The sequence below is a fragment of the Bombus huntii genome, chromosome 2, assembly GCF_024542735.1.
Source record: "Bombus huntii isolate Logan2020A chromosome 2, iyBomHunt1.1, whole genome shotgun sequence".
NCBI classification, from domain to species: Eukaryota; Metazoa; Arthropoda; class Insecta; order Hymenoptera; family Apidae; genus Bombus; species Bombus huntii.
This window is the reverse complement of record NC_066239.1, coordinates 1252820-1279957: the sequence shown is the minus strand read 5'-3', so window position 1 is coordinate 1279957 and position 27138 is coordinate 1252820. Positions and strand designations below refer to the sequence as shown.

General features: G+C 34.1%; 1 protein-coding gene across 1 annotated transcript in view; it reads left to right on the top strand.

Annotated features, from left to right (window-relative positions):
* Nucleotides 1-27138, top strand: part of LOC126875544 (fibrillin-1-like) — a 235471-nt gene that overhangs the window by 66641 nt on the left and 141692 nt on the right. The window lies entirely within an intron of this gene.

Here is a 27138-nt window from a genome sequence, read left to right as displayed (position 1 = left end):
GGGAACCGAAGAGTCGATTTTATCGGTGCTAAAGTGTTTGACTAGCACGTTTTCTGATTGGAACTTTTAAGACAAGATGTCATGAATTTGCTTTACGCCCGTTTCGTTTCCGACGTTTTTCTCGATCCTGATGAACGTATTTTCGAAACTTCGAATTCACTTTGTGTCTGGATTTTCAGCCGTGAACAGCGGTCTTGTGTTTTTAATTTAAATAAATTTGAATAAAATGAAACATGGGAAAGGAGTTCAAAAGGTTTTGTTATTTGATTGTTCTTTTATATCGTCATATATGTTGTTCCGTTCTTGCATAGATATTTCTTTTTTAAAAATCTCGCGTTAATTTGTTACACGAGAAACGGTTGAAATGGGAACGAACAATACACTGCTTCAACTTTAAATGCTCCATTTGAATTTCGCGTAGAAATATTTATGTCAACAAGCCGGGTGACATTTTTCAAATATAAACTAGCACGACTGTTTCTTCGTGGAATCTTTATGACAAATATTTTTGAAACAATGTCGTTTCAGATGCTTCTTCCTTCTTCGCTATTCTAACGAATATTTTATTATTGGACAATTATAATTTCCATACATAGAGGCAAATAAAATTTGTTTCCTTAAAATTGGCTAATTAATTTTGGTAGCTGCGCATTCTAAAAATATATATGAACCAGTTTTACAAAAATTAGTTAATAAACCATAAATAATTTTCCAGTTTTATTCAAAATTTAATCGACGCACGAGTTACTGTTTCATACTGGTCTTGAATTGAAAAAGCACAAAAAAGGACATAAAAAGAAGAAAAACAAGTTGTTTCAAACCACATTCGTTTAATTTTTTAAATTTTGAATTAAATTCATTCGAGTCTCTCGCAACATTCGCGATACACGGGATACGAATTCGATCCATGTACCGCACGATATCGCGCGTCGTGTAAATTAGAGCGCTAATTAATCGGAACGACCATTGACCGTGCTCGTATATGCAATCCATAGCTGCGTACGCATGTTACAAAGGAGCATCAGGTTGGTCAGAGCAAGTGGCGTTGTATGCTGTACTTGGTGTAGGGCTTTCAAACAATTTACAGAGCCTTAATTATACAGGATACACCAGTTTTTCCCACAAAATGATGCTTCATTCACTTTCCGTGCTTTACAGAGGAAAAATTTTAAAATTCGATATATTATCAATTAATTTTATATAACCAATTTCTTTCTTTTTATTTGATGTTGCCATGTATTACATGTATCTATACCTTCCTCCCTTTTGTTGGAAATTACAAAAATATTGACGGTCATATGTAAATTTATATTTTCATGGACACGACTAAAAAAATAGAATTTCTATTTATTAAAAATTATTATCAGCAATCTACTTTGAATATTTTATATTCATTCTGTTTCTTTCTGCATATTCCTATATATTCCTGTATATTCCTAACATTATACCATTGATTTAGTATGATGTTAATTATTCGCAAAGTTATCCATTAGCGTAGCGTCATATCAGAAGACAATTTGCAAATATTACAATACATAATTTCTATGTAATTATGTTCCCTCTAAAGAGAATTGAGATTGAAGTCAGAGTCCCAGCTAAACTTTGTTACGAATACGACATAGGTATTGTTATTGAATCGAAACAGTAATTTCCACTATGAGTATGAGTGGATGTTACCAGGACAAAGGATTAATGTTAATGCCATAGTACAGGTAATGACATTTTCTCAGTGAACTCGTGATTAATCGTAATTTTGATTGCGGCAAGCTAAGTAGAATTATATCAATCAAGTAAAGTCAAGAACCAAAATACTATAAATACCAAAAGTTTTGTCTTTTCAAATAAATTATTTAAATTATAGATTGCCTTAGAGATTAATTTTACGCAGATACTTAAATAGAAATAGGTTTACAGATGTCCTACTTCAAGTGTTAATTTTTCTTTGAGAATCGAACATTAATCGTATATTGGTGCAATGAAATTAAGAAATTCGTAAAAAGTGGAGTTGATGGATTTGACCTTCGAGAGGCTCCTTATGAGGAACGATCAGTATTTGAGATAAAGGTGCGAAAGAAGAAAGTATGGTTATCCAAGGTTTAAGTTGAACGTGACCAAAATTCTAAAAATATCTGCATGGTATTTCTGAACTGAATGAAAGAGATTGTAGGATAGGGAAAGAGAGAACGTGCAAGTGTATATGTATGTATATTGGGTGGAAGATGCGTGCACGGGGTTGGAATTGGGAGCCAAACTCATTTTACGTTGTCGAGTCATATCGTTGCATTCGGTTGCATATCTAAGGATTATTCTGATATATGTATACCAGGTTCATTATTTCATGCATATTTTATCTATAATAAAACAATTTCTACGAATCACGTATTTTTAATAAACATACAAAATGAACTTATTATAAATTTATTAACCAACTTATATATGCATACAAATTTACAAAATAACATCAAAGCACGAATTATAAACAATAGTATAATGCATACATTTTTCTTATGTTCGCCATTGAAAATAATCAATCTTTTTAAAAATGAAAAACAAATATGACAGAAGCAGAGAAATGTACATCTTCTATAAGATATTCTAATATCTTAACATCATGACTTGAATAATAAATTCAAATAGATTGGTTACAAAAATCACGTATATTCGATCTATATTCGTCTACCTCACAGATACATATATTCGCTAATGGATTAACTTATTAAGCAGCAAGCAATACTTATGGTTCATCATAATATTGGAAATACTTCAATTTCTTCAAATGTTATACAATCGTAGAATCTAGTTAAAAAAACAAGAAGAATATTAAACGAATCTTTGCAATTTTCTTTTACGTTATCTATGCACCTTTAAATTTCCTATAAATACATAAAAAGCTGCAATTTACTCGTAATAGACTAGCCAATCAGTCAAACAAGAGAGTCAATGAAGAAACAGTAGCATTAAATCAGAAAGAATAAAAGGTCTGTACCTCGAAGGAGAAAAAGAAGAAGAAGACGAAGAAGAGAGAAAAAGAAAGGAAGGAAAAGGTACGAGGTAAGAGAAATAGAGCCTGGATGCTTCGTTATACAAGTTTTGCAACAATACTAAAAGACTGTACCTACATGTACAATACATAGAGTATAGTAGAGTATACAGGCTGGCGCATTGGCATCCGCGCGCAAAGAGGAAGGCTAACGAGCCATGCCAGCAGTGGCGCACGTTCTAGCCATTGTTGTCGGGTAAATCGACGTCCGAATCAATTCTAATATTTCTCGCGAATCGATTGTTATCGGCATGGGTGCAATGGTTCTGCCGGCGGCGTCGCTCCGCCGCCGCTTCATAATAATAGATCTCCATGATAATGAACCGGAAAAGCGTTTCGCGATGTAGCTGCCACGGTAATTCGTCGATCCTCCACGAACGAACGCCGCTTCTAATGTTGCATTAGTGGAGACTGGTCGAGAACGTTTCGACTTCGTCGTTTCGCGAATTAAGACTTTCGGTACGGTTCTGTTGCTACTTTTCATTCGGGATCAAAGCTGTCCAAGTTTTAAACGCGAATAGACTTCTCGGAGATTCGAGATTATGCAGCTGCGTAGTTGTGGTTCGATTTCGGAAGGTTTGAAGAAAAGGTGGCTTCGAATCCGCTGTTTTCATTAGAGTAGAGCATTCGTAGTAATTCTAAGAATAATATGTTGTGATATTACGGTTTTAGGGAAAATAGAGTTGTCGAAAATTTGGCCGTTTTGAATTTTATTTCATTTTTATTTCATTCTGTTTCATAGAAAACCGCGACCTTTTTCAGAGTAGCTGAGTTAATTTTTACTCTTTCTGATCAGAATTTTTATAAAGCGCTTGGAAACCTATTCACTTCGTCGTATTGATAGTAAAAATTTCGTCGACATCGACGCATGTCATAGAAAATGGCGCACAGAGAAAAAATTAATCAGAGAAATATTTGAAAAAATGGACCGCTAGATTTTTAATAAACAGCTATTCGTACGACGGACGTGCTATTTACAGTCTCATCATGCGAGGCATGGAGAGCATAAATTCGCATGTATGCATACTATTGCACACGTACACCGGTATACCGGAGGGGTAGGTACCTAGCTATTGGAATTCGCACGGAATCTCCCGAGGAAAGTAGCAGCAAATCGAAAACGCCCGGAAGTATTTGCATACGGTGGAAAATTCGAAAGAAGCTCGAGGAATTTCAGACGTTGCCGTGGAACGGTTTAAAGTTTCGAAATTGGAAATTGGAAACGTACACTGTCGGCCCCCTCGACTATGCTGTACATGTAGGTCAGTTAAGGTGACCGCTTTCATTCGTCACTTCCTACTATTCTATTCGATACGACTCGTTGCCTTCGAGCTTACGCGGGAAACTATTTCCGCACTTCCGTGTCCTTTCGGCTCGATCGTCGAATTATTTCCAATGGACTCTGACAACGTCCGATTTTTCTTTATTTCCTCTTTGTCGTGAACTCTGTTTATTGGATTCGTTCGGAGGAGACAGATTTGCCATTATGTGCGTGTCAATGATTTCGTGAAGTTTTCTTGTTTGAGAAGATATTCTTGGGATTTTGTTGGCTGACGATAGAAACGGACTACAATGATAGCCAGAAGAAAGTTTACATTCGATACTTGTGCATTTATTGTTATATATGCATTTGTTATATTGTTATATTATTATTTATTATACAGGGTGGAAAAAAGAAGTTGAAAGTATAGAATAAAATTTAAAAAAATTTTTTTTTTTAATTTTTCCATCGAGACAACGATCTACAGTGAGATCCGTTATAACGAGACGTGATAAAGTGCACGCGTACCAAGCGAAAATTCAAAGTCGATTTTCTCGAAAACAAAGCCTCGAACGAAAAATTTTTATTTTATATTTTCGACTTTTTTCGCGTAGAATCACCCCCTTTCCTCTTGTATCACCAGTTACCAACCACCCTGTATTTGAGTATGAAGATACCTGTGTTAAACATTTTTTCTGTATTAAACACTCGTCGAAATAAATGTATAATTTAATTTATTTCTCTTGTCAATTATAATCCATTTTTTTTAATTACTGCGATTTTTTTAGTTTACACTTTATGTTCCTTTTTGGCCATCGCTGTAAGTCTTTTGTTAAAATACATCGACCGCCACGCGAATTTTATATAGTTTGCACTGGAAGCCGTAATAGATTGAAATATAACATTCAATTTTTGCAAAGTATATTACATTGTCATTCATATTCTTGAAAATTTTTTAATTCGTCAAATTTATCTGATTTTAATCATTAAAAGAATATAGTACTGGATCTCCTGTATGATATAAGAAGAATTTGAAAATAAAAATAAGAATTGAGAAAAGTTGCTACATTTTTAATCATACGTTTTTGTTCCCGTCGAAGCCTAATTTATTGATACTAGGAAATAAATCGAATGCCATGGGCGAATGCCTAATATCAGTGTGTAATTTCGCTGTTCTGCTAGCAACTCGAGGAATCATGCAATCATGCGCTATATTGGCTTGATAAATATTCAAACATCAGGTAAACATGCAACAGAAAGAGAGAGTATACTAGAAAAGAAAGGGATGGAGGAGAAGAAAAATGAATTGAAGTTCAAAGTAATAATACAAATGGAATGCAAAGTAGTGAAAAGTGATTTGCGCGAGAGAAAGCAGCGGTCAAATTAAACGAACAATGAATGGAAACGAAGTGAACAACGAAGAAAAAATTCTCGAAGTTATTCCAAAGAAGGGAGAACAGACATCTAAAGAGGATTGTAGAGAGGTTAAGCAAATACCGAGGAGAGTAAAGTTCTAGTATTATGGTCTTTGAAAGGAAGAGTTATAAAGAGGAGAAATGATCGAGGAATATGAAGTTCTTAAGTAAAGTTTGTCTACAATTATTTTCTATGCACTCGTAAACATACAAAATTTCGCTCGTGACTTAAAAAGAGAGTGATTCCAACTTCTCGCCTTCTACGTCTCAACATTGTTATTTCAAAAAGCGTTGAATTCACGTGGAATTTTTCATTTCTGCGATAGAACCATAGAAATAATTGATTATACTAATTACACAAGATTATAAACAGAAAGCCCCAAGACGAATTTTATTTTTTACTGAAGCTATTTTACAGATTATAGCACGATAAAATTTGTTTCCAAAGTTAACACCTAATAAAAAGGCCAGTTTCTATAAGTGTCAATCATTATAGAACAATTTTGTTAACTACCATCAACTTGCTATTTTTAATTTTGGTAGCTTCCTAATCAAACTTACAACGATATAAAATCATTGCAAAATAATTTCTCGCATAGATTATACCGTACGTAACGTAATGAGCGAAAAAAGCAATAAAACGCAAGGAGCCCTCGAAAGGCGTAGCCACAAAGAGAAAGGAAGGTCTATTAAATGTACGTAGCTGAAACAAGAAACGGCAGTGCGGGTAGAATGTAAAATGGTCGAGGTAGAAGATGCAGAATGCATGAGAGGCTATTATGACAAGGCAAGGGAGAAACAAAACTATTTAGAAGAAAGAACAGCGGGAAGAAAAAAAGGAGGCAGTGTGAAGGAGGATACAGAAGTATAAAGCGCGCTGAAGAATATAAAAGGTAATATAAATGGCTGGTGGGAGGCGGCGCGGGACCGGAAGAAGGAAAAGAAAGAGGAAGTCCTGGCGCTGGCCATTCGTATATACGCTATTCCACGTTTCCCTTCTTGTGTAAACGTATGCACAAGCACTCAAACTCGCGTATCCAACGCCAAAACTACACGCAGGTTTATCAACGACACGACAGTCCGAGAGACGAAACGAACGAAGCTTTTAAACTTCAACTACCATATCTGGCCTGATACGACAACTTGGATAAGCCGAATCAATCTACGTACAGGAATAACGAACGTTGGAGGAGCAACGTGATTGTTCGTCCTGTATGTATAAGGTGTTCTGAACGCATGAAGCATTGCTTTGATTTTAGTATACACGACGCTAATTGGTGTTTTGTTTAACTATTACTCGCGAATTAAATGAGAACTTCAAGTTCAAGATCTGATCAATGATACATTAACGGTTATGTATCGATTCCACTGTATAAAATATGAATATCACCGTTTATAAGTGTCAAAGAAAAAATAAAGGAAATTCTAAGCGTTTATTATTTTTCACGATTGATGTTCGATATATTCGCGGAACCGAAATCAAACGCACAGAGATTGCATTCTGATTTGTCGCAGTTCAGAAACTACGATGTGTAGAATCTATTCTAGGAAGAGATAGAACTGATAAACGGGCTTGCTAGACCGGAATTGAAACTCGGATCTTTGAGATTGCTCTAGTAATTCAACTATTCAGGTTATCTGTATAATACTTCTTGCTAAATCTATTGTTAGAAAAACAGACTTTCTATACACACTGTAGCCGATTATTATATTCCCGCCTGTAAATCTTCGAACGCTTGGAACGTTCGAATTTATTAGGATGAATCATGAATTTCTGTCCAGCCTGCATTTTACTTCATTGACAAATTATGTTATTTAAATAGCATTACCCATAAACATTGTATAGTCATGCGCATAGCACAGAAATAGATTAACGGTATAAGTCATAATGATTTTTATTTCATGGGCTATAACTCATTAAATGAAGTTTTATAGGAGAAATAAACTTTGCGTATAAAGTCAGGAAAAATGTTTCAACTTATTCTTTTGCAAATTCTTTAGAGGATATGTCAATTATATTTTTATTAACGTTTCATACAAAATCCATCACAATATATACAGTGGTTCTCAAAAGTATTTGAACACTCGTTGCAACTTTGAATATACTATGTATGTGATGCAGGAGATTTTATATAATACGGGATTACGAATATTATGATAATATAGATAAAGTTTGAAACAAATATGAAAATATACATGGAAGTTACAATATACCTATTTATCGCAATTGTACATTTTAAATAGATATATATTTCGCAAACTTAATTAAATAGTCAACTATTTATTATATTAATAAGCTTCGATATTTAGTCGAATAACTTTCAATAACCTTCCATAATGTCTTGTTATAATGTTAATGTTTCAGAAATAGTTATATAATACATATAATATATTCATAAAAATTTGTTATAATAAGTATTCAAACAATTTCGTGTGTCACTATGTGTATACCTATATTTTATTTAATGTTAATAAATATTTAAAATCATGTACGGGTATTGTATACGACTAACAACAGTTAAGTATTCTCCACTTTAAATACACATTATACTCCACACAGTAGAGCTCCATTTCTACAAACTCTATTCATTGGAACGAAATTCTATCCAATGCTCGATTTACTGTGAATTCCTATTATTTGGACTATTGTCGAACATCACTTCAATTGCAGCAACGCTTACACAATTTTACTCTTATTAGTAGTCGAAGGACTGCGTAAATGCATGTTTATATCTAGCTACTGGAACGTGAACTACGGTTATTTAAATAAAAAATTAGGAATAGTGGAAAAAGTCAATAAACTTCTATTACGTCGTTGATTTAACTGATCAAAATGTTACCAATTTCGATCAACCATCGACTTCCTCTTAACGTTTAAGTATCAGTAGCGTTCTCCAACAACGACACACCCTGTATACACGGTGAATATCTCTGCCGATTTTATGTCGACGAGTAATCGTGCAGTCGAGCAGTTCTATAAAAATGTGGAAGGAACGATGAAAGGGGAGATCGAGTTTCGAAATATGGCAGAGGACAAATTGCACGAGCCAATCAACTCCTGATTAGCTGGCACAGATCGTAAATAATGTATGGAAATTGTGGCTCGTTGTAGATACATCACAGGCCGAATATTATAATTTTATACCACGAAGCGGTTATGATCGTTTAAATCAGCAGTCCACCACGTGATGAATTGTGAATCATAGAAAAGGTAAAAATACTATTTCGAAAACGGATACGCAACCGTGGTAAGTCGTGAAAAGCCTGTACAGTGGTTCACAAAAGTATTCGAGCGCTTGCAGTATTCTAGTATTTTAGTGTAGTATTCGTAAACATTTTGAAACTATATTAGCACTGCGATGAAACCCGACTATTATGGCTATATTGATAAATTTTGTAACAAATATGGGAATATATATCGAGATTACAAAATACGAAATACGGGTATATTTTTCGCAGAGACCACAAAAGTATGTGAACGATCGATCATTCGTTATGCTACTAAATCTCAATAGCCAGCGGAATGTGAAAAATTAACACTTATTTTCGTAAGATGACTACTTATGCTTTCATATACAGGGTGGTTGGTAACTGGTGGTACAAGCAGAAAGGGGGTGATTCTACGCGAAAAAAGAAGTCGAAAATATAGAATACAAATTTTTCGTTTGAGGCTTTGTTTTCGAGAAAATCGACTTTGAATTTTCGCTCGGTACGCCTGCGGTACGTTATAACGGATCTCACTGTAGATCGTTGTCTCGATGGAAAAATTAAAAAAAAAAGAAAAAAAAAACCCTTTTTTTACGTGGGGAAATCCGGCGGATTTTTATCGGCTAAAACCCCACGGGCGGGCCTAGGTGTAGTTCAGCAACGAGTGAAACCGTTCTCCGGGGGTACTTCCCAAACACTCATAGAAAGCACTACAACATTATAGGCAAGGGGGGGGGGCCCCACTTGCCCGTTGTATATACTTCTAAGATGATATTTGGTTTTCCACCTTGGCTTGCCCAGGAGTGGTCTCGAACTCGCGACATCTTACTACCCCATACGCCCTTTACGAGCGTAGCTAGCGAACCCGCCGAGTATTTACTAGTTGTTGACTCATTATGTTCATCAAGTTGTCCTTATACTCTGGTATAAGAAAACTGGTCTTCAGTGTTGCTACAACGAACACGTGTTTTACAACTGATAAGATAATAAAATATAGAATAATAGAAAATATAGAATATATAGAATAGAAAATATAGAATAAAAATTTTTCGTTTGAGGCTTTGTTTTCGAGAAAATCGACTTTAAATTTTCGCTCGGTACGCGTGCAGTACGTTATAAGGGATCTCACTGTAGATCGTTGTCTCGATGGAAAATTTAAAAAAAAAAAATTTTTATTCTATATTTTCGACTTCTTTTTTCGCGTAGAATCACCCCCTTTCTGCTTGTACCACCAGTTACCAACCACCCTGTGTATCTTCAGTAAACATCTTGTAACTTCTACCTATATCTTCCGATCGGCTCTAAGTACCAATATGATCATGACAGTCGTATCTCACTACAATGCCAATGAAATTTTGAAATGTTTAATGTGAATATTCAAAAAAATAGTTTAGTGAATCACTATACGTTTCGTTCAAAACCTAACATCCGTAGAAAGGTTCGAACGCGGATCGTTTCTACGAGATGTAACAACGTGTTAGAAAATATTTTTCAATACATTCACGTTTTTCCATGGTACATCGATGTTCTTGTCAGGTAGAAGACACAGGAAATCGTGAAATTAACAGATCACCGGTGGTCTCTTCGCGTCGTAGTTCGAACGTTTCGCAAGTAAGGTGAAAAATTCGGACTTTAGATATGATAGTAAAATTTATTATATGAATTCAACAGAGTAACGGTTTAGGATGTTATAATAAAAGTGTCTTGAGTGCTGATTTGGAAGTTTATATATTAAGGTTTGGTCCCTCAGAAAGGGTTATCGTCGGGTGCCCATCAGACGTGGTTATCCTCCTCTATCTGGTTATTGTTTGGATGGTTGTGGCATGCAGGATATTTTATCTATCCTTTTACTGTTTTCTGAGCCTGTGACATTCCCGACGCTTGTTTCGTACGAACACAAATTGTTGATTAGATCAACGAAAAACGCATTCGGGAAATATACCGATGCACAATTATAAGTATCGTATATTAGTGTACGATGTCGATTAATCGTTATATTTTGTAAGGTAGCTCGATTCGAAATTCTCTGATTAACAACTTCGGTTCGTGATGCGAAGGTTTTATTACAGGAGAAATAGTTTTATTTCATTATTTCTATGCAATGCCCTGGCGTACATTTGATATCACATTTCATTTTTCACGCTTTGATCAAAAGAGGTCAAAATGCGATTTTTAATGATAATTTCTCGTGATAAACAGGTGAGCCTGTTTGTTTTGTTTTGCAAAGAACTTTTCCACATCGGTATTTATTAAAAATGAGAATTGTACGAATGGTGGATGGCTTCTGATCAGTCAGTGAGACGATTAATTTTACAGTTGAAATTTTACATTTCGTTATTGCGCGATCCGATGATACTTTGATAAATACAAAACGTTCAAATATTACTTTCGCAAATAAATTAATCGCGTTTCACTCGTTCTTTACCTGACTTTAAAAGTTCATAACATTTTATCTGTGTATGCATATTATGTAATATTAAATGAAATATGAATTTAACGATTAAATAATGCCTCAAATTATTTATTTCGAATATATTTTTAATATAAAATCTTCGTATTTTCTCCGTACCTTATATTTGTATAAATAATAAATTTCCAAATTTATCAAATGTTTTATATTCTATAGTTATACTGCATTTATATAAAATTTATAGAACTATGTTTTACTATTGATACTATTTTTAAGTTAATACATGGAATAACAAAACATCTCACTGTTCATATACTAATTTAAGGTAATAAATCATATTTTCTTCTCTCAAGAGAATAAGAAGTTTTCATACTCTATTTACTAAAGGATTATATCGTATTTAACTAAAATGAAGCAACTTCATTTAATAATGTACTTAATATTCATTAAGCGATCTCTTCATACAATATGATATTTTATAAAGTATTTTACATTAATAGAGCTTTTAGCCTCGTTACCGCCTAACGAACTAAACACAATGTTGGCCGGCTATTTTGTGCAAAGACTAATACATCCATAATTAGATATGAAGATTGAATCTATCGTAATAAATTATTTGCATATAATTTAACAAATACTATAGAACAAACTAAACAATATTACAATGACTACTTACAAGTATACACGTTGCTCTAAATTCGTAGTACAATTGGAGTCAGGGAGATTGTATGGCTCAAAATAAGGTGAAAATCAAGTATAACAAAATCATGTCGAAGACTTCATTTTCGAGAAAATCGAGTTGGAAAATTTATCGGATATATGTCAATCATTTAGACAATCGATAGGGAGCTACTCTACATTTTCGACTTATTTTCGCATGTGCAATAATCTCCTGTCGATTGTCTACTCCTATCCAGTTGGGATTATGCAAATTAACGTATACTTGACAAGTTTCAAAATTTGATTCTGTTGGAAATGAAGCCACGATTTTCGTCTTACTTTGAGCCATAGAACTTCAACTGATCGCGAATTTAGGAACTCGAATTTAAGTACACTGTCACATATAATACTTTGGTGAGTCTACAGTACATGTATCGATAATCTCCTTTGAAAATGTCTTTCTTCCTTTACGATGACATTTCAGTTTCCGATCACTGTCCCTTCCTGGAAAATTATGTCAGTCACTATTCACATTCGCGCCCAACAATGTTAATAGTATAGAAAACTTGATCGTTTATCGAGAAGACGTGTGTCGAATAGTGGTAATTCAGCTGTCCAATAACACTTACAAGGGTATTTCGCGCTCGAAAGTCTACGCGAAGGACGTTGCTTTCTTCGTGGTTTCTCGAGAGTTTGCTGATAGCTGTCGTTCCGAGCATCTGTTGTAACCAGGTTACTGGCAGACTAGTTTCACCCTGTCGTATGTTTCAGCAACCAGATTGCATGAATGTGGTCTGACGTTTTCATAGTGGCACAAAAAATAAGCGCCATTTCTGGCGTGGACATTTTCTGCAATATCGCACAATGGCAATATTTCTCATGTAACCTTGAAACGAGATGCGACACTATGCTTAATCCTGTAGTCGACTTGCATCGTAAATTTCTTTGACTCTGCCAAAGCAAGCTGGTTTATCTTGTTCCAACATATATCATTCTAACTGTTGCTTATTCCAATATATCTGTGTCGGTTAAGTAATACTTGCGCAGAAACAATTTACAATTATAATAAATTCGAACTTTCATTGCGATGATCCGTAAATTGTCAGATTGAAAGCATGAGTGGTTGTTTTCATCATTGAAGTTCATAAAAAATTTCACGCTAATCCCAGAATCTTTTAGTCCAAGATTTCATTTCAAGATCATAGTATCATTCACAGACGAATGCACATTAATGTTAGCTTAGAAATCTCCCGCGATAATTCCTAGACAATAATAATAAAAAATAAGTGTGCTTGTTACCTCTGAAGATAAATTTAATAACAATGCACTTCACAAAAGCAAGATAATTTTTTTCAGTTGTAATTATTTATTTAGATATCATTTATTAATTACTCTCTCGAATTTAAAATGATTTGTGGCTCTTTTAACTTTGATTGATATATTATACAATTAGATTGCAGATATTTATGCACTTATGGGAAAGATGTAACAATGTATGAGATAAGCATAATGTACAAAAATGTAGAAAATATCCAAAGTAAGATGTTCTTTGTAATCTATTTGTAGTCCGTAGTCTACTTATAGCTGATATTAACATTACATGGTCCTAAATCCTATGGATGATATCCTATTCTGTACAAGATGCTATGGGCTATCATAGCTTGATCCTTTCGGATCCTTCGACCTAGGATGTTCTCTTGGTCGGGTTCTTTGGTCTGTGACGTGCTTTACTACAAGTTTCCCGAATTTGGAGTAGTCTATCCTTGATCCTGGTGTTACGTACAACTAATACAATAGCTGAAACCTATTTACTTTGCACTATTCCATTCCTGATACTAAATACTATCTACCTACTATAATATTATGAAATAATCAGACTACAAATTAGTAAATAAAATATCCTTTATATATCATAATCATATATCATCCAATAGAAAATCTATATAAAACCGGAATTACTTTATACTTTATATATACATATTATAGAATTGATTCGATCATAGTTTTATAATATAATTATTGTTTTATACATATATGTCGGGTTTGTCGGGTTGGCGCTGGTTTTAGGGGCGCGTTGCGTTTCTTCATTAGGACTAGCCATTGTAGTTGCTCAAAGAGGTTTATATTTACAGTGATATGTACAAGTGTTGATTTAACAGGATTTAACAACTAAACGTGATTATTAGACTCTCTTAAAGTAAAGACAATGTTCTTAGGTTCAAACGAATCCACGGTCAACGGGATAACTCTTTGTACAATTGGATATGTTTTGAAACTCAAAGTGACGTTAGCTGTGACGTACGGTATCTGTCAGACTGACTGACCAGACGTTGTGTGTAAACTCTCCAAGGTGGTCATAAGAATAAAAGACTGACACGATCACACTTGTCAATTGCGTATTGATCGAAGTTATCAACAAAATTCCAGGCGCCGTTACTAGGCAGACTCGCGTAGAGCCGTCATTGCTCCTGCCCCGGGGCTTGTTTGTTAATACAGCGTGTGTTCCTCAATATTGGTACTACTACTGTCAAGTAAAACGTTCATCCCGTGACCGTGGCTACGTTCGGTGACCAGTTGTGTCACCTCGACCCCAAGCCCACTGTTATAATACTATAATGAACAGCTATAACGAACAGTTTAGACCAAAGTATTGGGTATCTTCCCAAAATTTCAAAAGAAAGGCCCGTTCCTATCCCTTCATCCCCGACATATAATATCGATAATAAATAATATCGAGCTTACATCTATATAAGAAACAGGTACATACCACACATACTGTGTGGTCCATTCTTCAGCGACATACAACGATTTGTTACAACGAAATCGGAGTAGCGTTTTAGCTACCCATTTTCTCTCCCCAATTTTGTGTATCCCATTTCCTTGTGTGCGATGAAATCGTTAAATATCGTTTGAACATCTTCGAAGAAGCAACGATATAGTGTCAGGAAAACGTACTGCATGGATAGCAAAGTAGCTGAAATTGGAGCGAGGAGAATGATTTTAGCATGACGGGATGAGAAACGCGATCTTTGCCGATGTCGAGTGAGAGGATAAAATTTTAACAGGCGAAATTTCGAAGACATAAGAGTTAGTACACCTAATCTTTGACGATGCAATGAGGTATAATTACCGATCAGAGCATCGCTTTCTTTGGAGCATTGTTTTCATGAGTTTATTAAAATTTTACGTTGCACAGAATTCACATTGACGAGATAAAATATGAGACTGTCTCGCTGAATATGTGCAGCTGCTATCAGTGTCGTAATGTTAACACGTTAAGTGGATTGTTTCCTAACCAGGAATTTCCACAACCACGGAATTGAAACTTAGAATTAAGACTGTCTATGAACGAGAATTTTATTGATATTTATAAATTTATTTATAGTTCTTTTAACATTATGAATGCTGCTATAGCAACATTAGTGTATTATAAAAGGTTAATGGTAATAAATACCTCGTAATGAAAGTGCTATTGTCGCCATCAAATAGTTCTAGCTAAAGTATAATCCTATTTCAGTTTATACCCTAATAAAATATCTTTTTGCAAAAATTTTTACAATATTTGACTTTATAAGATATGTACTTACCTGTGTCGTCGTACAACACTGAGAATCACCCGCAGGATATATGTTGGGTTAGCAAATAAGTGACTGCGGATTTTGTCATTACCACCTAATGACAAAAGCTCTTAGTTGTCAATCACTTAGTTGTCAACCCAATAAATAAAGAACAATGCTAAATGAATTTACCAAATGCCTACCTGGACAGATTTTAAAGATAAATATATTTCCGAAAAAGTGTATACTCTATCGTATTTTTGTATCAGCAAATTTGAGGAAGAAATGAAGTAATTATTCTTGATATACACAATTTCTTGTTTCAATATTTTCCTATAAATGTTGCCAAAATATTAAACATTTTCTTATTCGTTAAATAAATTATATAAATACGTAAAACAAAAATTCGAGAACTGCGACATACGTGTATGAAACAGCCATCATTTTCACATATATCTATATGTAATTTAGTTTTCCAAGTTAACATGAAATCTCCGCAACACACTACAACATGTAAGTCAATAGGTCGGTCACTTCTGGGGTAAGTAATCTCGAATTATCGATCTATGTAAATTGCGGCGGTGTCAGTAAACTCGAGGGTTTCCATGTAATCTTTATGTAACACACATCCGAATGCCTTCGGGGAGATGACTCACTTTACCACCAATCGGTTTTGCATGCACACTTCTCGCTTGCATTAGTTCACGCGACCGTGTTAACGTGTTCTCGCGAATTCTAAGCTTCTACGGGGTTTATCTCAACGCTAATCTCGCGAAAAGCTGTATCGTATCATCTTCGTGGGAATCGACCGTGTCAGAAGTGGAACGTAGCAGAAGTTTCAGAGAAATGTTCGTTATCGCACAAGTTTCCTCAACATACATCTATACGATCGACCATTTTCATTCGTTCATTGAAAGCAATATGATAAATGGAGTTAACACTAGAACTATCGATTTCGAATCTGTAAATAATATCAGAAATATATCTTAAATATAAACATGTCATGAATGTTTTTAAATATATCGTACATGTCATGTTCCTAAATACGAGTATACGTATATCATATATAGAAGATTATAATTAAGGAGAAGCGATAAAAATAAATAAATATATACAGCGACGAGTAAAAGTAAGGGTAAAGGGTAAAAAGGGGAAAAAGCGCAGTAATTTTGTGAAAATAAATTATAATAGCAGACAAGAAGTGTTTGACACAAATTTGATTCATATTCATATACACAGCTATCTAAGCTTCTTTTCGTCTGCCACTTAACAACGTTAATTTTAGGAATTGTAAAGATAAAAATGTGGAACTGGTTATTTTAACTGGTTGAATGTGATACAGAAACAGGAAGGATCAAACAGAATAAGAGCTGCGGAGTTTCTATGAAATTTGTGTACCATCCTCTTAGCATGCTAATTTTTCCGCGGTAATTAATTTAAAATGACAGATTTTTCTCTTAAAAAATGGCTTGTTTATTTGCGGTGTTAATTTAATGGTTTCATTAAAATGTACGTCAGGTTTCATAGTTTTAAGGATGCTCACGTGTATTCTGAGCTTACAAGATTTGTTAACGTTGCACTTTTTTAGACGAAGATATCGTCCGCTATAATTAATTATTGGTTTATACAAATAGGTCGTCTCTTATGAATAGATTCATGTATAAAGTTTTTAAAGATTATTTAAAGATTATTTAATGACAGATGTTCTGCTAGTTGTAGTTTTGACTTTGGTCTACAGATCTACTTTGGTTAGATCTACAGTTGTGTCGTATGAACAATATATTACTATATCCACATTTGCATAAAATTAAACAAAATTACGTCATTTCATTCCATTAACGTTTACCTCCATGTTCGCCAAGAGTTTCTCATCGAGTAATAATCCAGTTAACATGTGAATAAAATACAATATTAATAAGCACGATTCGATGCATTTTACTCGTATTGTGTTTTCCATGCGAGATATTTCTGGTACAGTGAAAAAGCCGATAAAAGTATACTAAGGAAAAACAATGTAAAAGGAGCTAACGAAATTATATAACTCATCAGGATATTCCTGTTCGCTCAACCTTACAAAACCGGAACAAAATCCGAACGAACGAATCCTCCGTGGTTCTCTTTAGACAGTTCGTCTCTTTTAAAAATTGTTCAAAGCGGCGCTGATGGAACATAACCATCGCGTCGAATGAAAGCCACAGTGTCAGAAGTGGATTTCGTCTTTGAGGGCCATGGCAATATTAACGGAGTGCTGCATTATTTTAGAATCTGCACGAACCGCCGACGTTTATCCGATTTGCGTTAATACAAACAGCGGATTGTCTGGCTCGTTGCGTCGATTCCGCTGTGAACGCCCCCTCTCCCTCTTGGAAAAATTTGTTCTCGTAAATCGTCGGCTTTAGTTAGGTTCACTGGTTGCTGCTTTGGTACTTTCATGAAAGGGAATTTCATTAAACAAGCGGAATATTTATTGGTATGACTTTCTAGATGATTACGTCGAGGATGCCGTAGTGTAAACGTAAATTGAGTTTTTACAATTTTGTACTAGAGATGATGAACAACCTTTTATTTGAGGCGGTTCTGTTAGATCGTGCGATTATGGAATTGGAACGGAGAATGGCGTCCAGTGAATGATGTTTGCGAAAGTAATGCAAAAAGATATTTTGTCGATGTTATTATACTGTTTCAAATAGTTAAAAGCTAGTATTTATTCTGCACAATATCACACAATATCGTACAATATCGTACCTATAGCACCAGTTACAATATAATGCATTGCATAATGAGACAATTTGAACATTAAAATATGAAATTCAAAATTGTAAACTCATAATCTTGTAGCACGTTTTTTGGCTATTTCAGAAACGATTGTGTGTTCTCATTGTTAACAACACATTATACGAAACTTTTTGAAATCTAGCACCGTAACGATTTTTTTATTTTTTTATTTAAAGATGTTCATTAAACCTAAGATACAATTAAATACATTTTGGTATTCACAATAAACGGTGAATTTTTGTAATGATGTTTTAGGCAAAAGTACCGATACGCAACGGTACGACGTAGCCATGCTATAATATGTGTCGGCGCTTTACATTTTTTGTGTTTAATATAAACATCTTTCGTGTTTAATATAAGTAGCACCGTAACGACACACGGCTATCATGATTATATTGGTAAGATTTTAGATCAATTCCAAAATGTACAAAACAATTAATGAAAAATTAGCATACATCATGAACAACAATGGTTCTAAACATGCAATCAGTGTCAAAGATAGTCTCATTACATATTCCGGCTTATTAAATATATAGTTAATAATTGATTGTTCAGTTTGACTGTATTTTGGTGATTTTTGCAAAATTATGTTTACAATAAATATTTTGTAATTTTCATATATATCTTCAGATCGGTTTCAGAGTTTGCTAATAAATATAATGGCGACACTCGTATCTCGTTATAGTACTAATGAGATTTCAAAATGTGTTGTATAATACAAGATATCTATCAAAATATCTGTATATAAAGTTTTTACAAATATTTTAATACTTTCGTGAGCTGGCTAGGTGTATGAAAAAATCGTTATTGATCTAAACCTGAAAAAGTCAGACTCTGAATTGACAAAGCAAGAATATAACAATTACTTATCACGGCGACAGTGAAATTTTATCCCCTGTATCGAAAAATAAAATTTCAAACTCACGCAATAAAATTTCGTAAAGAACACTGACTGCCAAGTTCGCCAGTTTTCGAGGATCGTTCCTGGACGAAGCTCGATGGTTTCACTGCGAGTTTTGATCCAACTTACGGATGAAACAGCACTGCGAAACTAGCTGTGTGTAACAATACGTAAATCTTGGGATTGTGACAACGCTTGGCTCGCCGGTTCCTCCCTTCGATCGTAAAATATTCCAGTGGGAGAAATATACGAGTGGAGCGGGTTAGCTGTCGTTAAAAGGGAGGTGGGTGCGACGAGGCTTAATAACGAGTACTTAGAGTGACGTGGATGCCGCATCTATCGATCGAGAGAGAACAGATGACTCGAGAAGATTAATACGATATTCAAATGAAAATGCAAAGCAAACGAGATGAAAAGTCATTGTGACAATACGTTTCGTAATGTTTCTAGTATAAATAATACTATAGCAAATCCAGCGAAACGTATAGGTTATTGAAATAAAGTTTAAGATCGTGTATTCCATGCTCATAACTAAAGTATGTGGAGAATAAAAATGGTAAAACTTTTACTTGGGTATTAGAGAGTAAATCAGATGATACTTTTTAGTATAGATCTATAATAATTCGACTGATATATAGCTTATTATAAGGAACTTTAGCATAGCGGTTGGTCGGTGAGGTTTAATGACGAGATTGCATTGTTGTTGAAACTGTCGAATATATTTAAAATGATAAATTAGTATACAGATAATGCTCGCAAAGACGCTCTTACTAACCGATTCGCTAAGACAGCGTATAAGTCGTAAAATAGGATCGCTAATGACTCGTTAATTAGATCGCTGATAATTCGTTGATAACTGGACGAAAACTGATTGACAACTGACTGTGACTCATTTCCTTGCGATCGCGTCCGCTTATTTATACTGGTCGGGGGAGAACCGGAAAATTCGAATTCGTCTACGTTTGACGGTTGTATGTAGCGGCGACATTGTTTTGCTCGGAGTTTATTTGTTTTTACATTACTTGTAACCTAACGGTCTAGATACTACGAAACAAAACAACAACAGGATTTGAATTGTGTGCCGCTACATATATACAGGGTGGTTGGTAACTAGTGGTACAAGCGGAAAGGGGGTGATTCTAGGCGAAAAAAGAAGTCGAAAATATAGAACAAAAATTTTTCGTTTGAGGCTTTGTTTTCGAGAAAATCGACTTTGAATTTTCGCTCGGTACGCGTGCACTTTATCACGTCTCGTTATAACGGATCTCACTGTAGATCGTTTTCTCGATGGATATTATCGCAGTTTAAGTTTGTTTTTGCCGTAACGGAAAATATGAAGTAATTATAAAGTTTATTATTACAAAAATTGCTGAAAATGTCGCCCATTCTGCCGAACACATACTTCTGCTCTTTTAATTAAATTTCTATGTGAACACTTTCTAACGTATTCGATTGTTTTAAATATAATTAAATATAAATATATTGTGAGCTTATAAATAAAATTTAATTTGAAGAATAACAATTGCATTAAGAGAATATAAGTAGAAGAGAAAATCAAAAAGGGAACGTTGCTTCATAAACGCGATAGAGCATTCAAGCAGAAACTGTTCCGATAAGTACAATGAATTTTTTTAACAATATAATGCTTATCGGCAATATTTGCATTCCAACGGCAGAAGAAGTTGCATTCCGCGGAATCTGACTATAAAGTCGGGCAACACGCCTTTTGGAAGAGAGATCGCGGGTGACGTTAATTAGAGAGTCACTACGGGCAGGCTGCATTAAGTAAATGGGGTCCGGGTTCGCGCAGATTGCTTCCATAAAAGACTCGCGATCGTTTGTTTTCCCTGTTGGTAGCTTGTGCACGATGTTTGGCCGCGAGAATTTGCGGGGTGAACAAATTACGCTAAACGCCCAACGGGCACGAGTTTCTTTTTGTTCCTATGCAACGGCACTCTGTTAACCTTTTCTTTCGAACCATGTTGATTTTTTGAACGGGAACAAGCAATTTTTCCGCGGTCTCGCGACAAAACCGAGCTGCTATTCACGTGGAAACGATCAAAGAATCGAATCGGTTTGCCCGCGGTCGCGTTACGTTTGAGTTGCCAGCCTTTTGTAAGAGTGATTCAAAGAACGAATGAGTGATTTTGTTTTTCCGATTACGCAAGTAGTGCGGAAAACTTCGCAGTTTCTGCTACTGAATCACTGTCAACGTTTATTCTATCTTTTTTTAATCGTGTATAATAATGAACGACATAACTTTTCTGAAAAGCAGGCTTTTTTTCTACAGAATAAGCGTCATTGTGTTAGACATAAGTGTAAGACAGTGGTCTTAGGAGACTATTTGATCATTTATAGAAACTTTTTAAAAGTATATCCTATGTTTCATACGAAATATTTTGAAATGTCATTCGCTCTGTAATGAGATGCAATTGACTCGATTATATTAGCAGAGTTTGAAAGTAAATCAAATATACAGGGTGGTTGGTAACTGGTGGTAGAAGCGGAAAGGGGGTGATTCTACGCGAAAAAAGAAGTCGAAAATATGGAATAAAAATTTTTTTTAATTCTTTTTTTTTTAATTTTTCCATCGAAACAACGATCTACTGTGAGATCCGTTATAACGTACAGCACGCGTACCAAGCGAAAATTCAAAGTCGATTTTCTCGAAAACAAAGCCTCAAACGAAAAATTTTTATTCTATATTTTCGACTTTTTTCTTCGCGTAGAATCACCCCCTTACCGCTTGTACCATCAGTTACCAACCACACTCTGTATAAGTCACAAAATTATCTATTTCAAACATATACCTCGCAGTGGTTGCAAACATATTTAAACAACCAATAATCTGTCATATTAATAAGCCTCGTTATTTAGTAGGATCATTTTTAGCAGTAATTATGGGTTTAAGATGACTTACTGCAAACATACACTTAATAAATATTTCATATTTTATCAATACGAGTATAATCGTGATAATCGTGTCTCATAATATCGATGAAGGTGCGATATTTTTCACTACTTCTTCGATATCACCATTTTATAACAATTTGGGGAATAATGGAATAACAGGGAGCGGCGAAATCCTGAACTTCTGCTATTTCTAATTATGTGCAAATAACACAAGGAATTTTGAACTTTGTACTATTTCCGATTACATGGGAACAGTGGTGAGAGGATTAAATTTTGCAGAGTTGGTAATACGTACGATAGAATAGTTAAGTAGACAGTAACGTATATGATTGTTCGATAATTAGATAAAAGCGATTATCCTTTCGTTTCAATAAAATTTCAGGCAAAAAAGAAAAAGAAAAAGGAAATAAAATTTGAAAAGCCGATTAATTATTAGAAAATTCATATTTTAAACAAAATCAAATAAGTGTAAACGTTACATATACAGAGATCAAAATTTAAAAAAAATCACGAAGACGTTTTTAAACTTGTAACACAGAATGGAGAATGGAGAATTCGTGGTCGCGAACGAATTTATCATATTTTCATCAATCACATTCATATTTTCTGAAGAAGAATTTCGCGTGATATAATTAGACGACCGATAATCGTTACACTATTGTATTATCTTATTACGAAAAAGTCCCTCTTGCAAGAAAAAGCTCCTCGAACGCTTACAATGAACCGTAACTCCACAATTTATAAGCAGTTTGCAGCATTTAACGTTCTACCGAGATACCGGACAGAGAATATCCTTCCTACGTTTTTCCTTACAATTCGCCTTAAAAACTAACGAAATTACTCCCGTTTTTTCAACGTTCGAACTATCTCGTTAGTATTTTTTGTTAATTAACATTGACGTGGCTTGTTCCTAATTTTCCTTTGTTACTCGTCGAGATGGGTAACTTTCGTTTACGGTTAGATGATACTATTTACAAGTAAAGTGCACTTGAAACATTTTCATAATATTATTAAAATCGCAGTGAAATATAAAACTACGAATCGCATAACGTTGAAATAAAACATTAATGGACATAAAATTAGAAATAATGGAAACGAGAATATTTGAAAATTTCTATAAAATAAATCATTTGATTGTGCACTGGCGAATGCTCGTTAAAAATTCAAAAGGCGCTGCAAATTTCGCTGGCGCACTGTGGTCTGGCTGAAATTCTAACCAGTCGTTATCGACAGGCATAAATTTCGCGGTTAACGCTAACGTGGCTGGCTTTTGGGCCCGCCCAACCACTCATTTGATACAATACCGCTCCGTACGATCGGTTAATTATTTCGATTCGACTATACGTGTCTGGAGGCAGCGCCTCGAAAATTGCTTGCACCCTTGCGCGTCGACGAATTAATTTATCGAGGCATTTTAGACGAGTGTTCGTGACACTAATTAAGGTGTTTCAATTAAAGTGTTACTTCCAGTGATTGAAATCTTCGTTCCTCTATTATACATGTATCATGCGTGACGAATCTATCTTGATGAAAATTCTTAATTTTTATTCCAGTCTCTACTTGAGAAATATTTATAACAATTTTGATCATATTGATATAAATTTATTGAGACAATATCTTTGATCGGCTGCTTATATTTGCGGAGTTACTGTCAAGAAGATGTTATAAAATAACATTTTCGATTACTTGATCTAATCGTTCTTCTATATTTCTGAGACTTTTACGTAATAATTTCTATTACTATGTAAACTTACGAAAGAAATAAAATTTCAATGATACAAAGAACAAATGCAAAGACACGCAGAAATAAAATTTCAGCGGAAAAATAATCACGGGTATTAAAAAAGGAATTTCAACAATGAGAGCAGAGAAAAATTTCAATAATAAAGTAGATGAAAATACATGGAGAAAGGAATTTCTATGATAAGAAAAAAGAATGTACCTACATGAAATTCCAGTAATAGTGTAGATCTAGTGTTAATATACTAAAAGAAAAAAAGACGAAAAAAGAGCAAGAAAGAACAGAATGCTAATAAACAACAAAAGATTTCCTAAAATATGGAAATTAATTTTCTAGAATTTCAATAATGTTTGTATCTAGATTTCTCAATTCACTTGTATTCATTTCTGCATGATATAGTACTATACAGAAAGCGATCGAAGCATTCAATGGGCTGATCAGTTCCCGTATCTTTATACATATTGTGTCGTTCTATTCGTTTAATTAACGCCCCTTCGTTTGATTACGTTTCTCTCTTTGCCCTTTGAGGAATATCGAGGCACATGAATAGAGAATTGACCGTGCGCTTACTGTTCAGACGGCGTCTTCATATTAATTAAGGAACGTAAACGTTCAGGTATTAATTAAATGACAGACCTTCTGTGGATGATGCTTTGGGCTTCAAACGGAAACTTCCTTCATCTCGCTTCGAGCCAGGAACGTTATCATTTTATATGCGAGACATCGGATTGCTCACCATGGAATTCGTCGTGTTACCGAGTTGTAATGTTTGTAGATTATTGTTCGTTGGACGTTCATGCGAATATTGGAGCAGAGTGTTTCGAAATTGGTTACGGAATTACGGTTGTACTGTTACTGCAGAGTAAAGCGTTGTTTCTATCGTTTTCACTGCGGAACTATCGAGTAGATTTAGATTTGTTATTTTTTATAATTATTAAGAATATGTAACTACTTTTGGTAAAATTAATTTTCAATTTAAAAAAAAAAAATACTACAACCACATAGTTCCCGATTTTTATTATAAAACACAAATTCTTATATTGTGTATTTCTTTTTCCATCTCGACTGATCGTTCAAAATATTTCTACATCAAAAATACTTGTCGACCATTGAAAAAATGGACGGTAGATATTACTTAGTCAACAATGCCATAAAATTTATAGCACGAACGAACAAACTTATTGATCGATCAAACAGTCAAATTTCCATGGAATTCGAATAACGTATAGCCGGAAGAGTGCGTAAACAAAAAGTTTGCACGGGAGGCGGTAGAAATCGAAGTGTCCGCTTATCACGTAGAAATCACTGTCCGCGCACACAACGAAAGTCGTTTCGCGTGGCGACTTACGACTCGGAGACTCGTTTCGTTCTGGTCATCGTTGGCGGTGGCGAACATGACCTCCGGTCTTGTGGCTCGTAACTTTTCGAGATTTTTGTGGCGAAACGATTAGGAGCTTACCCTTCTACTGCGGAAACTACTGGCGATTTTACAACCGCCGAGTTACTCGTGCTTTTCTTCTTTGTTTTCGTTTCGTGTTACTATCACTCAGGTCCAGTTCCTCTGGTATGGATATATATTACAATTTATCATAAAATAACACGTAATATTCTAAAAGTGAAACGTGCGATGTTCATTAACTTATTAAAAATCAAGCAACGAAATAATGCATGAAAGTCGAATAAACGCAATGTTATTAAGTAATTTAATGTAATTCGTAACTGCGTATTTTGTTAAGGTACAAACAATATATTAAGAAAATAAATTTAGTAATCACCGTCATTTATTTTACAGTAGATTATATTATACATTAACTTTACAAAACCCCAGTATAGAAATCAGAAACATGGGTAAGTTCTCTATTATTTAATAAAACGAATAATTTATTATAGTATCGTAAATATCCCAATTTTTTCAATTTTCATGAAACCGTACGATCAAAAAAAAAAAAAAAAAAAAAAATAATGACAGAAAGATATCCCGCAAATATCTTTGAAAATCGTTTTTACAACTACGATGTTAATTTTGAAGAAACTTTCATAATATACTCGATAAACGAAATTTCTTTGAAAAATATGCGCACCAATTTTCGTACCCCAATGCGTAGAAAGAGAACTTCGTAGCTACATTAAATTATAAAAGTTTTGTTACCGAGTTGAAAAAATATTGATTAACTACGTACTAGTTTTTTGCTCTTATAAGCGAAATTGGGTAGTAACCAATCGCAGAGTTAATTGTGGTGCTGGACCAATACCTCTTCGAAATTAAATTTTCAGTGTACTCTATCCTATGTTCCGAGCCCATAAAGTACCGCAAAAACTGGTTTTTGTCATTTAAATAATGATTCAGCAAGACCAATCACAATTTGGGCACACACTGGAATCACATCTTTGTATAATAAATCAAATCGAAGATAATTTTCAATTTCTAGTCCTTTAATTGTTACAGTATATATATACAGTATAATAAAATAAGAAGAATTGTTAACGAAACAGCTTAATTATCTTATTTTGTAAATAAATTTTGTAAATTTGTAATATAAGGGCTTTCTTGTACGATAATTTATCAACTAATAACATTTGTAAATTAATATTATTTCGTTGGGTATAATAAAATTCGAATTTCTCTAAGTTTTTAATCCTTTCTAACGAAAGAAAAAATGTACAATGCATAAAAATTGAGAAAATCAATATTGTATTCGATACAACGAAGTGAAATCGTGGTGAAATTTGATGTGCAATAAATTCAATACTCTGTCGATATCAGACTTGTTCTGATAAAAGTGGATGACATTTCGAAATTCAAATATAGCTTTCATATTTTATATTTTTGTTACAACTGTTTAATACAACATTTATTGATCTTTTCTATTGATTTATTAATATTTTAGTTTTATTCGTGATTGTAAAGTACAATAGAAAAGTTTTTATATTCTGCATAGATGTATATCTTCTTTTGTCCTGAACCGTTAGGTTATAGATCGATAGCCTGCATCAAATTTGAGTTGGATTACTTAATCTGAACATATTTAATTCTAATTTATATACATATATATACACTCTATGTTCTATATTCTATATGAATATTTCAAAATTGAAATTAAAATTAAGTCAAATGGAATTAAATTATTCGACCTTTCACCGATGCTAGTTACAAGTTTTTAAATCAAATGAAATGAAATCATTGTTATTATTACTAAGTATATAAAACGAAGAAACAATATTTCACGTATAATTTCTCCTATATCTTTTTACTTTTCC